At 40.6% G+C, this 15,604-nt stretch overlaps 1 protein-coding gene across 3 annotated transcripts in view; it reads left to right on the forward strand.

The window, feature by feature from the left end:
* FRYL (FRY like transcription coactivator) overlaps positions 1–15,604 on the forward strand; it is a 302,580-nt gene that overhangs the window by 40,048 nt on the left and 246,928 nt on the right. For 2 of the 3 annotated variants that reach the window (XM_057547272.1, XM_057547271.1), the window contains exon 1: positions 11,069–11,288. The exons of the other annotated variant lie outside the window; for it this stretch is intronic. The gene's annotated coding sequence lies outside the window, so the exon portion shown is untranslated. Of the gene's footprint in view, positions 1–11,068; positions 11,289–15,604 lie in introns of those variants that run through there. 3 annotated transcript variants of the gene reach the window in all.

Below are 15,604 nucleotides of genomic sequence, written 5' to 3' on the forward strand. Positions count from 1 at the left end.
ATTACATATTGTTTTGCTGCTTGAATTTGAGCCTCTGCTTCTCTGTTATCATATTACCAGTGTGGCTACTAGATTACTAATCTGCTTGTCCTTTATATAATTAATAATTAATATATTCTATGTCAGTTGTTAATACACTAACATTCAGGCCAAATTAATACTTACAGAAAAGTAGTAAAACATGAATACTTTTATTTGGATACTTCAAACAAAAAAAAAGACACTAGTCAATAGATGACTAAATATCAAGATAATTGTGGCAAAGCTATTTTTAAATGTTTCAGTATGATTGACCAAATTCCCTGTTTCATTTTGCTATCGATGACCTCATAGGAATATGTATTCATCAACCTTTGTATTTTTATTATTATTTCAATTGGCTAGCAGGATTACTATATCTGTGTATCTTTATGTGGCTTTTGCAGTATCTAGGAACCACCTGGAAAATAGGGAAGTAAAGCTAAATTTAGAAGATAAACCTTGGAAAAGATAATGGAATAGGGCCTGAACCGAGGCTATGGTTCCACAGAACCCACCTTTTTCATATCTTTCTGCCTCCTCTTTTCCCCTCACTCTTTCCTGAGAGTTTACCTGATAGTATATTTCATTCTTTTTTTTTTTTTTAAATCAGGCAATGCTTCCAGCTATAGCAAATTGTGGTATGTGTACCAAAACCTTCTCTCTTTACCTTGGAAAAAGCAATCAGCTTTAATTTTGAATCAGATTTAAAGGCAGAACAGAGGGGGAAAAAAAAGTTTTTTTCTGGAATCCATTATGGAATCCAAAGTGCTGCCCATTAGGTTTTTCCTGAACTTTTGATGTACTAAGTTACAATAGTGAAAAACAGTTGAACTTTCCCAAGAAAATGACGATGTAATTGGTAAGAGTGGGCCCCACTGGATGCAACCAAAAGAAATATCCTTCTTTTTCCTGAATGCCGGCAAAAAATGATATTGCAAAAACTTAAGAAAAAGTGATTATTGTCTTAAATGCTGGCAAGAGAATTCTTCTTAGGGAGAATTTCAAACTGTCTTTGTTTTGGAAGAATGCCTCAGTAAGTGAGATCCTGCGGTCTTGGTCATCAGCTGGAGACAAAGCTTTAGAGTGGAGTCAAAACTGCTTTGTTCGGGAATTTGCTCGTTAGGAGGAGAGAAATTCTTGGCTACTGAGAGAATGTCGAGAAGATAGGGGAGGGAAAACGGCTGGTTAAGAGGGTGAATATGACCCAGGGATCATGGCAGAGGGCTATGAAAAACCACTGGTGGTAGGTGGCTGAAAGGAGTCTAAACAAGCGAGTATAATAAAATACTACTTTGAACTGTTTGCAAGGCTGTGCCTGATGGGACTGCTCCCATCAACTCCCAGGTCTCCTGTGAAATCTACCACTCTCAGAATATTTCCATACTCCGTTCGTTTTCTTGATAGTGGAAGAGCTCAAAAATGAGTCTTCCAGGTGGAAGAATGAGCCTGGAGGCAAAAGTGGTAACACAATCCTCCATCCCATACCCCTGCCCTGGTAATTCACAATGTCTTTGGGAAGGCTTTTGGATGAAGAAAAGGTTTTCAGGCTGATTTTCTAAGTCTTTAGGAGCCAGGTGTCTCCAGCTGACATCTTGGTTTTATGGAAGGGACTGTATTTGTTTCCTTAGTATAGGTTTGGGAGATAAAATACAGGATGCCCAGTTAAATTTGAATTTTAGATAAACAGGGAGGGCTTTTTTTAGTGTAAGTATGTACCAAACATTGCATTGGGTATATTTCTGTAGCAATGAGTACTCTCACAAGGGCTTCCACAGATACCCAAGGCAGTCACCTTGCTGAATTTGGGGCTCATTCCCAGTACAACACAATACTACCTCTTGGGGAAGAGTCTAGGGTCTGAGCCAAGGCTATGGTCCCATAGAACACACTTATTCGTTTCTTTCTGCCCCTCTTTCCTCCTCACTCTTACATTTCTCCTACAGTTCCTTCCCATGATTTGTAAACTCAACTGGGGCTGCAGCAAGGGAAGAAATTGATAGGCAGCCCATGGTTAAGTCTCCTCCTCCATAAAGGGAAGATAATAATGCCTACTTATGGGGTTGTTATGAAATTCGATCTGTTAATACAGTAAGTCCCCTACATACAAACGAGTTCTGTTCTCAGGGTGCCTTTGTAAGCCCAATTTGTTCATAAGTCCAACAAAGTTAGCCTAGGTACCCAACTAACACAACTGGCTATATAGTACTGTACTGTAATAGGTTTATAATATTTTTCATACAAATAATACATAAAAAATAAACAAACACAAAAAATAAAGAAAACGGGGGACTTCCCTGGCAGTCCAGTGGTTAAGAATCCACCCTTCCAATTCAGGGGGAGCGGGTCCGATCCCTGGTCGAGGAACGAGATCCCACATGCTGGGCGGAGCGACCAAAAAATTAAAAAAAAAATAAAGAAAACATTTTTAATCTTACACTGCAGTACCTTGAAAAGTACAGTAGTACAGTACAATACTTGGCATACAGGGACTGGCATCGAGTGAAGAGGCAAGAAGAATTATTGACTGGAGGAGGGAGAGGAGGCGGGAGATGGTAGAGCTGAAGGATCGTCAGCAATAGGAGATGGAGGGCAAGCTGCAATTTCACTCACACCTGACGTTGATGGCACAGGTTCTGTTTCCTTGATGGATTCATTCTATCTACCCTCTTGAAAAAACAATCCCGTGATGTCTGGGGAGTAGCTCTTTTTTTCTTGTCATAGATGACACGGTAGCACTGGATTGCATTCTGAACGGCTGCTGCAACCTTCCTGTACCGTTCTACGTTTGGGTCCTGTGCCTCAAAAACTAACAGTGCCTCCTCAAATAAAGAAAATCCCCTTGCCATTTCCTGAGTTGTGAATCTCTTTGTTGCTTCAGTTACTTCTTCCTCTTGTCTCTCTTCGTCCATTCTCTGGGCCTCCACTTCCATCAAGTCTTCATTAGTAAGCTCCTCGTGTTGCACAGCAAGGAGTTCAATGAAGTCATCCTCTTGCAGATCTAGCTTGAAAGAAAAATACTGTACTACTGTACTCTCTACAGTACTGTACAGTAAAGTACACAAAAGCACAACCAATTGTAGAGGATGCATGCACGTGACAATGTACGCCAGACACGTGAACTAACTTATGTGACTGGACATGTGGATGCACGTTCGCATCTTTGAAAGTTTGCAACTTGAAGGTTTGTATGTAGGGGACCTATGTACATTAAAGTATTAAGAACATACTGTAGCTAGTGGGAAGCAGCCACATAGCACAGGGAGATCAGCTCGGTGCTTTGTGACCACCTGGGGGGTGGGATAGGGAGAGTGGGGCGGAGACGCGGGAGGGAGGAGATATGGGGATGTATGTGTGTGTGTGTGGCTGATTCACTTTGTTGTACAGCGGAGGCTGGCACACCGTTGTAGAGCAATTGCACTCTAATAAAGATGTTAAAAAAAATAAAGCTTATGGACTTACAATATGAAAATAAATAAATAAATAAATAAATAAATAAATAAATGTTATCTGAACTGTCAAAAAAAAAAAAAGTACATACTGGCTATTACTATTTTACTAGGTAAAATAGTAGTGTTTGACTCTAGGGCCTAGAGTCTAGGGTCTAGAAGCCTTTGACTATTGTAGTCACCATGGCTTTCCCTCATTAATTATTCTCCACACTATAATGAGTGATCTTTTAAAAATGCAAATCTGACCATGTCATGGTTTTGACATAAAGCCTTCAAGGTTTTCTAGGACTTTGAATAAAGACCTACTAGGCCCTGAATGCTTTTTCTTTTAAAAACTATTTTGCCAATTTAACACCCTGTCTCTCTTCCTTGCACTTTGTATTTTCTAGGCACACAGATTTTTGAGTGCCATTAAGGTGCCCTACATGATGTGCCTTCTGCCTGAAATATCTCCCTTCTCCCCACTCCCACCTCACCATGTCAGTTCATACTCATTTCCCAGTCCTTGTCAAAAGTGAAGCCTTCTCTGACCTCCCAGTCTAGATTACAGGTCACAGTTTAGAGCACCCTGTACTTTTCCTTCATAACCGCTAATTACAGTTTCTAACTATATATTTGTATGGTTATTATATCATAAGCTCCATGAGGACAGGGACAATGTCCATCTTGTTAGCCATTATAGTCCCTAGGTCCAGCATAGTACTGAACACATACTAGGTACTCAACCAAAAAATATATTTTTTTACGAATTAAGGTTATATTAGACCAGCAATCAGCACTATTGCCCATAAGCAGATCTGGCCCACTACCTCTTTTTTTTTTTTAAAAAAATAAATTTATTTATTTATTTTTGGCTGCGTTAGGTCTTCGTTGCTGCGCACGGGCTTTCTGTAGTTGCAGTGAGCAGGGGCTACTGTTCGTTGCTGTGTGCGGGCGTCTCATTGCGGTGGCTTCTCTTGTTGCGGAGCACAGGCTCTAGGCACTTGGGCTTCAGTTGTGGCACATGCGCTCAGTAGTTGTGGCACATGCGCTCAGTAGTTGTGGCACATGGGCTTAGTTGCTCCGCGGAATGTGGGATCTTCCCGGACCAGGGCTCGAACCTGTGTTCCCTGCATTGGCAGGCGGATTCCTAACCACTGTGCCACCAGGGAAGTCCCCCTCTACCTCTTTTTACATGGCTTGCAAGCCAAGAATGGTTTTTATACTTTTAAATGATTAGGACAAAATAAAAAGAAGAATGATATATCTTGACACATGAAAATTAAATAAAATTCCATTTCAGTGTCCATAAATAAAGTTTTATTGAAACATAGCTCTGCATACTCGTTTATGTATTCTCTACGGCCACTTTTGTGCTACAGCAAGAGTTGAGTAGTTGTGACAGAGCCCATAGGGCCACAAAGCCAAAAATATTTATTATCTGGTCCTTTACAGAAAAACTTAGCTGACCCTTTTAAACAATAGTAATTCTGGGCTCTGGGGCACTTTGTGTTCAAAAGCACCTGCAGGTGGCTTTTCTCAATTGTTAACAGTTTGCTTCTGTTGCTGAAACAAGTGATCTATTTATTTTGCTTAGTTGGAAGGATTAATTAAGGAGACTTTCCTTTGTCCTTTGTTTTTCTGCTTTTCTATCAACAGACAGAAGCCCCCAAAGGCGGTCAGTCATATGGTAAACTCCTTTTGCCAGTGGTATGATGGCGTAACTATTTTCCCCCCCCAATCAGATTTCCCAGTTTTTCAGATAATTCACGAATTCCTTTCCCAAATGAGATAATGAGTTGATAGGTGGTAACAATGAATTTAAATAGAGTGCCTACATTTTCCCATCAACTTTCCTTCAACTCATAAACTGGGAATGGATTAAAAAATGTTTTCTGTTTTCTTATAAATGGACTATATCCCTTTCCAGTTACAAATTCATACTTACCAGAGCAACACTTTAAAATACACATTAAAATCTAACAAGGTTTTAAGATAGTTTCAAAGTGATTTCACCATAGTACTGGATAACTGTCCCAAGAGGGACAGATGAACTGTTCATTCCTTTAAATAATTTAATTAAAAAATCTAATCTGAAAAGTAACCACTGTTTATGCTCTTGGCTGCTGAATTTAAAGATATTTTTAGTGACAGAGTAGACAAAGAGGATTGTAGTGAATATAGGTGTTTTTTTTTTGTCGCACCAGGCAGCTTTTGGGATCTTAGTTCCCTGACCAGGGATGGAACCTGGGCCCTGGCAGTGAAAGCAAGGAGTCCTAACCACTGGACCGCCAGGGAATTCCCTAGGTGTCTTTCTTTATATCATGCCTTTTACTTCTGAGAAGTTTTTTGTGATCGGAAATATATCTCATTTGGATAATATTCTAAAAATTCTCTCAGAGTAATTCACTTATAAAGTCAGTATTTAATCCTTGATTTATCTCGTCTTTAAATTCATATTTTCATACAATGGATCTATTTAGAAAGGAAGTCCCCTTGTAATGATAAAAGGAAAGAAAAATGACAGAATACTAACATACCAGCAGTAAAATATTTTAGATAAAGTTAAGATCTTATTGATAAAAGTATCACAATTATGAAGCTCCTAAATGATCTAAAATAGGTATAGAATTTGAATGCAAAATAAATATAATATTTTATTAATGGAAGATGATCTAATATACATTATCATATATTCCGTGAAACAACAAATCAATTATTTGACCCAGTTTAGAAGGTGGTATTTCTAGACCTTTACCGTGGCATCAGATTTCTTCTACAAGTTGCTTAGCCATTATGAGCCATCCCATCATAAAGAATTTATATCTGATTGGGTTGCATGATTTAAAAAAGCACTTTTATATATAAATAAATAAATAAATTTAAATATATATATTTGAATTACTCTAACACAAACATTTCTCCATGTGCTATAGTAGGCTCATATTAGCATTACAATAACTGTGACGCAGGATAGATACTATGATATTCATTGATGGTTATTGGGCACTTAACCTAAATTTTTGGAAGCTCAGAAAATATGTTATATGGGTAAAAAAATTTTTAAAAGAGCACTTGAATTTTTATTGTTTGACTCATTGACAAACAAGGGGGAACTTTCTAAGGACTAAACAATGGTTCTTAAAGAGTTGTAAGTTTCCCAAAAGGAAAGGAGGGAAACTCTGTAAGATATGGTAGATGCAAAAGGGAATTCAGGAAGCATTTTGCAAGGGCCTCCAGTAACAATGGGAGTTTCTCTCCAAATATCCTGGCAGGAAGCTAGCAAGTCAATTAGTGATGATGCTCTAACATTTACTCATGGGTAGAGTGGAAATTAACAAAAAGTCAAATAGTTTCTCCTCCCGTCCATAAACATTATGGAGGGAAAAAAATCTTAGGAATATTTTCATTTCTAAGCCATCTTTTAAAATAGATGAAAAAGAGCATCAGATCAAGTACTGTGAAATGCAGTGAGTATTCTGGACCCAACTGGATGTTTGTACAAGTTCTTTTTATTTATTTATTTATTTATTTGGTTTCATCGGGTCTTAGTTGCGGCACTTGGGCTCCTTAGTTGGGGCATGGGAACTGTTAGTTGCGACATGCATGTGGGATCTAGTTCCCTGACCAGGGATCGAACCTGGGCCCTCTGCATTGGGAGTGTAGAGTCTTATCCACTGCGCCACCAGGGAAGTCCCCTGTACAAGTTCTTTATAATGTCAAATTTATTCAGAGGGGCTTCCCTGGTGGCGCAGTGGTTGAGAATCTGCCTGCCAATGCAGGGGACACGGGTTCGAGCCCTGGTCTGGGAAGATCCCACATGCCGGGGAGCAACTGGGCCCGTGAGCCACAACTACTGAGCCTGCGCGTCTGGAGCCTGTGCTCCGCAACAAGAGAGGCCCGCGCACCGCGATGAAGAGTGACCCCCACTTGCCGCAACTAGAGAAAGCCCTCGCACAGAAATGAAGACCCAACACAGCTAAAATAAATAAATAAATTTATAAAAAAAAAAAAAATTTATTCAGAGGACTTTCATTCTGAAGTTATAACCCTCCCAAACAATTTTTGGTTTTCAGATATTCTTGTTTTATGAAACAACCTTCCCAATTTTGGGTTTTAAAATATTCTTATTTTATGAAATAATGGGGAGAATAGATAGCGATTTATTTATATTTATTTTTATACCTTTGCTTCGCAAAATAAAAAAGTTGTTAAACCTATATCAGTTCCCAAAAATTCCTTGCAAATTTTACTGGTCCATGAAATAAAAAAGCCTGGGAACCAGTAATCTAGACTAATTGATGAGATAGATTTACAGTAAAATATTAAGTAATTAGAATATTCCTAGAATAGTGTTCTGGTTAATTAGATTTTCACATTGTAGGTTAACCTTTTTGTCTCATCCTTGCTCAGTCAATTTGACATGCATTTATTGAAAGCCTTCAGTTATGTCAGGCATCATTCTAATCAGAATTATATATATATATATATATATATATATATATATATATATATATATATATGGTAGAAAAATAATTAAATTAGGGAAGGGGGTGCAATCAGAGAAAGCTTCACAAAAAAGGTAAAGCTTCTTTTGGGTTTGGATGGACAGATGGAAGCATCCTCCAGGTGAGCATGGAGGGGAAAGCTATTCTACAAAAAGGGACCCACATGCCCCAAAGCACTGAGGCTTGAAAGAACAGAATCATTGATATCTAAAGAGCAGCCATTTCAAGTGTCAAATGAAGGAGTGGCCAGAGAATAAATCTGAGAGGTAGCCTGGAGTCAGATTATAAAGTGATTTGTATGTTTTGCTTAGATGCTTGGACTATATTCAATATGTGCTTGGAGAATCTTCAAAGGGTTTTAAGTAGGAGAGAATTGGAAATCTTTTAAAAAATATATTATTATCTTTTTTTTTTCTGCCTAAGTAGAATATACTGAACATAATTGAACCTTTTACTGATAACTGAAGATCTTTCAGTGATCTTCTCAATGAACATCAGTTCTCATTTTATAAAGGAACACATTGAAATATAGAAGGTGTAGGACTTCCTCCTCTTTAGAGACCCAGGAAATATTTTTTGAAGTTTTCTTTATAAAACAAATTACTATGAATGTATTTTGTCTTAATTTGTCTCATTCTTGTTAATGCTTATAAAGGTCTGGGGAAAGATTTTGGTTGACAGCTTTTACTGGCTGGATTTTTTCTTAATTTTACTATGGAAAATCACTGATTAATAGATGGTATCCACCTACATGCTGAGTGAGGGGTAAAATTGTGCCAGTTATGGGTAGAATTTGGAGAGTCATATTCATCAATTTACCCCCTATTGTTTACTCAACACATAATAGTTACTATATAAACCTATGGTGAACTGAAAAGAATTTGCAATATACATGGTAACATTTTTTTCTGAGGAAAACTGAATTACTGGCTTAACTGGTAGTTCTTTGATATGGCTTACCTGGTAGTTCTTTGATATGGCTTACCTTTATATATAAACAAAGGGAGAATAAGTGATCATAATGTGTGAAATTTCACCCTTAAAAGAGTTTAACAAAGATCTATATACAAGGATGTTGAAAAGCTTTAGTCATACTGGCACATTGGGGGAATATTTCTTTTTAAAGAATGGGGATCTGGCTTAGAGATGGAAAACAAAGGTAGGAGACATAAAGTCCCTCTGAAGGGAAAAGTGCAAATTGTCAATTTCTCCAGGGTTAGAACTGCAGCTGTGTTCAATAATACTGAACATTCTTAAGAATGACCTGCATATCTATGCTTGCAGATTTCCTAAATTCTTCCTCAATGTGAAATACCAATAGCAGTATTAGTACCAGGAGTCTGGGTGTATGGGCTAAAAAGTAATAAGTAATCCTATTGTGGGCAAGTATGAAATAGAGAAAAAAATAATATAAATTATATTTGTAAGGTAATGATCTCAACGTGGTTGGTTAGGTGTGACAAAGAGAATCTAGAGGTTACTGTAGACAGCCTTCTGGAGTTATGAGCCCAATGTGCTAGTGTAACAAAATAATCTTGGCCTTATAAAGCAAGTGATTTACAAAGAACTTGAAAACATTGCCTAGATCTTGATTTTTAAAAAATACCATGAAGGCCATATAAATATAATCCAGATATTTCCTTATCTCCTACTAGGAACACCTAAACCACCTACAACGTTTCCCTTTTCTCACTCTTCCATATTTATAGGTATCCCCAGGAGATTTTCCCCCTGAACTCACGGAAAAGTCCTATCGACTACCGATGTTTATTCCCCCTTTTCTGGTATAAATCCCTTCCAGGGTACTGCTGAGCGCTGCCACTATCTTGACATCATTGGTTTCCACTGGGCTCTCACTGCAAATGCACTAAACATCCTGAGGTCCAAAGTCTCTCGAAGTTCATTGGCAAAGAGGGGCAGAACATTTAACCATTTACCCCTAACATTCACAGATGGGTACCAAAGCACTTGAGTACCCAATTTTAGTAGGTACGACACTTTCGGTTCTTGCAGTTCCCATGGGAAACTGGGGAACTCCTAACGCAGACCACACCAGGCTGCAGCAGAATTCCTCCTCTTTTCATGCGTGAGGTTTCGCGGCAGGGTTAAGCTTCCGGTGCCAGACTGCCCCATTCTCTCAAGAAATAGCCTTCTGGTGCCCGCTTGGGCTCAACCTGGGCTCCCCCCTGGCACAGTTCTAGCAAGGGGGATGGATTTCTTCAACTTTGCAGGCTGGCATGGTGGGTGGGCATCTATTCAATCTTTTCAGAAGAGTAACTTAGCTCTCGTGACAAACCCCGAGATAACAACAGAGGACGTGAACTAAACAGAACTTTTAATGGAAGCGATTTAAAGGGTTTTTTTTTAAATGAATGCGGGACAAACAAAGACACCTCTAGGTTTGCAGATACTTTTATTAAAGCTCTCTGGAGTAGCGAAATGCCAGTGGGATCGTCAGTAGAAGTAGAGTGGACGGTGAGTGAAAATTTGTTGAGTACATCTCAGAAGTTAGTACTAGAATTTCAGGTATTCTAACTCATTCTAACCACTCCATTCAGTAGACCGAAGGATGAGATTCCGCAGTATCCCAGCTCCAGTTCCCGATATATTACTCATCTGGAGAAGATTTTGAAATTTTCTCTTCTCCCTTTCCGTCTTTCTCCAATACAGGCTGTGAGTTTGTCTACCACCCCTACCAATATTTAAAGGGAAAGGCGCTTAGAACAAGGCAAAGTAGGGGGGGAGGACTTTGCGGCTGTTTCTGAAACCCGTAAAGAGAGAGAGCGATAATGGGTAAGGGGCGTGCAGACTAACTCCTTCCTTGCCCAATCAGGTGCACAGGAAGATGTCCTTTTACCAATAAAAATAAAGTTCGCTTTCCGGAGGCGGGAGGGTGAGCCTTGACTGCCAGTTCTCCAAAGCAACGATAGAGTAGAAGACGGAGAATGATTAGAGGTAGGACCAACCCAGGAAAGGGGGCGGGGTGAAGGTGGGGGGTAACTCTGAGCGGCGGCTGGACTGGCGAGTGGGATGCGAGAACTGCTGTTCCTGTAGTAGTGTTTCTCGCCAATCAGGAAGGCTAGGGAGTGGGCGGGGCGGGGAAGAGGTGGGAAGAGCTCGCAGCACCGCCGGGCGCCCGTCGGGCTCTGGGGGGAGAGAGAGAGAAATCCGGTAAAAATCAGAGTCGGAGGGAGGTTTAACCACAGATCGGTTCCGATCGGATTATTCCTTAAAGGGGACGCGCCATTGTCAAGAGAACGGAGCCTGGGGCCCGAGGGCGGGGACCGGCGGCGCCTGAGGAGTGAGGCAGCTGCACTTGGACTGGGGACGGGTAGGTGTTGCCTGGGGAAAGGCTATCATTTCACTTTCTCTTCCAGCCCCAGGGGCAGGCGCCGGGATGCCCGCCGACTGGCGGCCACAGCCCTGGCGGGAGACGAGGTCGCCGGCCCTCGCTCGCTGCCTTTCTGATGGGAGTCGAGGTGGGGGCGGGCCAGGATGGCTGGCAAGCTGCGCCGCCCGGGCCAAGACTCATAACGGACACTTAGCCGCGGCGCAGCCCCCGCCTCAACCGAAAACCCGCTGGAGCGGCAGCGGGTCCTCGGGGAGCGCCGCGCGCCCGGCTCCCCCGCGCGCCCGGCTCCCCCGCGCGCGCGCTGCTTCCTTGCGCGCCCCCTCTCCCTCGCGCGCCCCATTCCGCTCGCGCGCGCCGCGTCCTCGTGGACTCGCGGGAGCCGCCCCGCGGGGAGGAAGGCGGTGGCGGTGGTGGCGAGGCGGAGGGAGGTCGGCGGTCACTGCTTTACTGCCCCGGCTAGGAAGGCAGGGCTGAGGAGCAAACTTAGCGCGGCAGCTGGCGGCCCCAGGCGAGGAGGACGCTGGGGACCCGCTGAGCGCGCGGAGTCGCCAGCCCGGCCCAGCATTGTCCTGCTTTTCCTTTGCTCTCGTCTCTCCGCCCACTGCTCGCGGTAGTGGGGAGGGGTGCGGACGCGGGCGCCGTGCCCGCGCCGCTCCGCGCCTTCCGCGCACCCCCAGACCCCGAGCTTGCCCGAGCCGGAATCGGCCCCACCGACGCCGCAGCCACCGCCTGCGGGCCGTCGGGGCCAGTGAGTGTCTTTGCAGCTCTCAGTCTCCACACCGGCGCAGGCTCCCTGGGCGCTGAGCTCTTACTTTTCTTTGCCAATTGCTGGAAGTTGTGGCTTCCGGGCGGCAGGTTCTTTGGACAAAACCTCAGTTTCTTGCGTTCTGGAGAGGCTGATTTCTACGGCGAAATGGTTCTTGATCGCTGTCGGTGTTTTCCTCCCATCCCAGTTTCATTTCTCGGCACCTAAAATCGCTTCTCTCGTGGATTTGCATTGTAAGGGAGCATTAACCTCTCTCAGGTCAAGATAATTGGAAAAGAAAAAAAAAAAGGGAGCGGTGCTGATGAGGAGCTAGAGCTCTATGTAGAGCCGAATGCGCCTTAACCTTTGAACTGTGGAAAGTATTACCTCGACTTTACTGGCGGAGCTTCTTTTGGAAGGAAAAAAAATTGCAAAACGAAACAGAACAAAAAACTCCAGGTTGCTAGGGTCTATAGGATTAGGAAAAAAAAAAAAAACTTTTGATTAAAGTAAAGTTAGTTTTGTAACTGTTCTGCCCAGCAGATATCTCCGTAAATTTCTGCTACTGAGCCCATAGGCATTATAATTAGTAAGAGTAACTTGTACTATTGATAAGACAAATGTAAGTAGTTTTTTTCCATCTTGAGCACTGCTGCTATTCTATACCTGTCAATACTTGCTAAAGAAATTATATTTAGAAACAGTACCTCCTTGTTAGAGACCTTATTTAGAAAAGGAATGTTTTCATGAACATTCATTTTTGACAGTTTCTTCTTGTGCAGTACTTTGTAGAGTACTTGCATGTGCAAGTTACAACCCTATAAACAAAGCTGCGGTGTGTGTGTTATTCTGTAGTCTTTTTTTGGCTACTCATTATCAAAGATAGCATTCCATCCTGTCTTTTCTTCCATTCTGAGTTATTTTGTAAAATTACTTCTCTAGAGAAGTGAATTTTATTGGAACCTCTGGCCCAGCGGATTTTTTTTGTTTGTTTGTTTTTTTAAAGCAATACTAACAACTTTCCAAAGTGTTCACTGATTATATGAGTGGTGTGCAGCATTATAACATAAGTTCACAGGCTCAGCAATAACAACAGAGAAGCTATACTTGGGAATCTAAAAGCCAATTTCAGGTAATAATATTTGAGAGATACTTGACTCTTCCTATAGAATTTAGGAAGTGTAGACGCACAAACACATGATCTTTCGTAGTAATCTTGATGGTATCTGGCGTTGTTACACCTAATATCCTCCTTCCTCCTCTTCTCTTTGATCCTCTTCTTTGATAAGTATGTCAGGCAGGCCTGCTGGCATAATCTTCTTTTCCATCTCATAATAGAAAGTAGAAGATTAAAGCAAGCTTCCAAATTTCTATTTTTGTTTACTTACCAGCTTATTTAAACAATAGAGGAGAGAATTCCTGAACTTTTAAAAGATCGCATATAAAGAAAACACTCAGAAAGAATTATCTTTGAACTATCTAGGCTATGTTTCCTGGAAAACATATTTTTCCTGTGTGCTTTTCACATTGTTTTAAACACATTGTCCTAAATATACACATTGCCAGGGCATTTCTTGAATTGTGCACTGTCCATTGAGATCCCTGGGAACTAGGACTGTCCTCTATTTCTGTGCAGATTCACTGTGTCACCTAGTATTTTTCTAGTGCCAATTAATGTGTTGACTTAGGTCTTTGTGACAGAAAACGATAATGTTCTATAGAGGCTGCTTGAGAGGCTTATATATTTATTTTTTTAAATAAACACCTTTCTGAGCAAGTTACACCAAAGAATAGCAATTGGTTTAGTGTCTGGGGGAAGATATATTAATCTAGGTGCTTTTTGTTCTGTGTACAAAACTGTGATTTAGTTGTTTATAATATCTGTTCCACAGACATCTTTTGTGATGGTGATTGCTTCTTGTCCCAATTATTAGAATTAGGTTTAATCTGTTAACATCTGTTGAGTACCCATTTATTTGAGGAGTTTTATGGAAAGGTAAAGTAGAAATGGATGACAGTCATTGCTCTCAAAGTTATGGAGTTTAATGGGAAGATGCAAAATTATCATCCATAGGGAAAAGATAATGTGTATCCCATTGCAGTAACAGGTGCAAACTAACAGTGACACAGGATTCATGCCAAAATGGTAAAGGAATAGTGGAATGATAGAAGAAACTTAGGTGATGTGGGAAAGTTTTCATTGCTTTATGTAGCAAATTTTATAATATATTTTTTAAAAATTAAAAAAATAAAGTATGTTTGCTGTGTATGTTCACTACTTGAACTATTTTTAATCTATAAAATATTGAGGGGGGGCAGAGCATGTATTCTGAATTTCACCTATTGTTACCTCATCAGAGGGATCATGTATATAACCCAGCTCAAATGTCACCTTGTCTGCAAGCTCTCCTGTTCTCCTGATCCTAAGTGATGGCTCTTTTCTCTTGCTCCTGTAAAGTCCTTTTACAGCACAAGCCATGCTCTGACTTACAGTATAGTTATGTATTTATTCATTAGCTTGTGGATTTTGGTAAAAACCATTAACAAAAGTTGGAGCCTTCCCGCCCCGCCCAGTCCCTTTTACTGTTGCCTAAAGTACTTGAGCAGGTTTATTATTATTAGCCCAATAGAGTCTGTAAAACCATAAGCAATAAAAAAGTTCATATTGTTTTGTTTGGGGAAAGAGTATATGAGTGTTTAAAGGAAAAACCAGTTTTTTCCTTATCACCAGTTTCACATGCTCATTGTAAAATATTGCTATGAAGGAAGTGTATAACTTACAAACTAAATATCCCCTCTAACATGGCCCTATCACATTATAACTATTGGTAATGGTTTTAATTCCAGGGTTTTTTTCCCCTTCTTTTTTTTTATTACCTTCAGATAGGAGTGCCTTAAACTATCATACTTGAAAAATTTTAATGAGTAAGTTATGTTTACTGGGAATGGAGAAAGGTAATCAATTTTTATACACTTATTTATTTTTTATTTTATATAATAAAATAAATAATTATTTATTAATTTCTCCAGGCTCAATTATGGTTATTTTACCTGTTCTTGAGAAACAAGGCTCCCACCAGTATTTTTGTGTTCAAAACATAGTCTATGATTTACAGACTATTAGAATCATAATCATTTCAAAAATGGTCAAAACCTGTGTCCCTGAACATTTTAAGTATCTTTACGCTAAAATGTTTTTGGAGTACATACCGTAAGCCTAATCTCTTCTCATTTCTTGATTCTTCTCGTCTCTAGAGAGCATTAAAAATTGCTCGGAGACTGCCAACTGGCACTGCTCACAGTAGCCCCTGGAGGAATGTAGGAAGATATTTGTTTCTCATCAGTTCACACGCAGAGGTTTTACTCTACCCTTATGTTGCTCATTATGAAAAGGGAGCTACAATTTAGGCTGATGAAGGAGGTGATAAGATTCTATTGTTCTGGGTGCTTCTTTAAGCCAGCCCAGGTGGGAAAAAAGGTTTTCCAAAGGTTCCTAAATAGGAAACCCAGCTGCAAGCAGCCAGGGCTAATCAGGTGAGAAATCTCCATT

This window comes from Balaenoptera acutorostrata, chromosome 5, assembly GCF_949987535.1.
Source record: "Balaenoptera acutorostrata chromosome 5, mBalAcu1.1, whole genome shotgun sequence".
Classification (NCBI taxonomy): Eukaryota; Metazoa; Chordata; class Mammalia; order Artiodactyla; family Balaenopteridae; genus Balaenoptera; species Balaenoptera acutorostrata.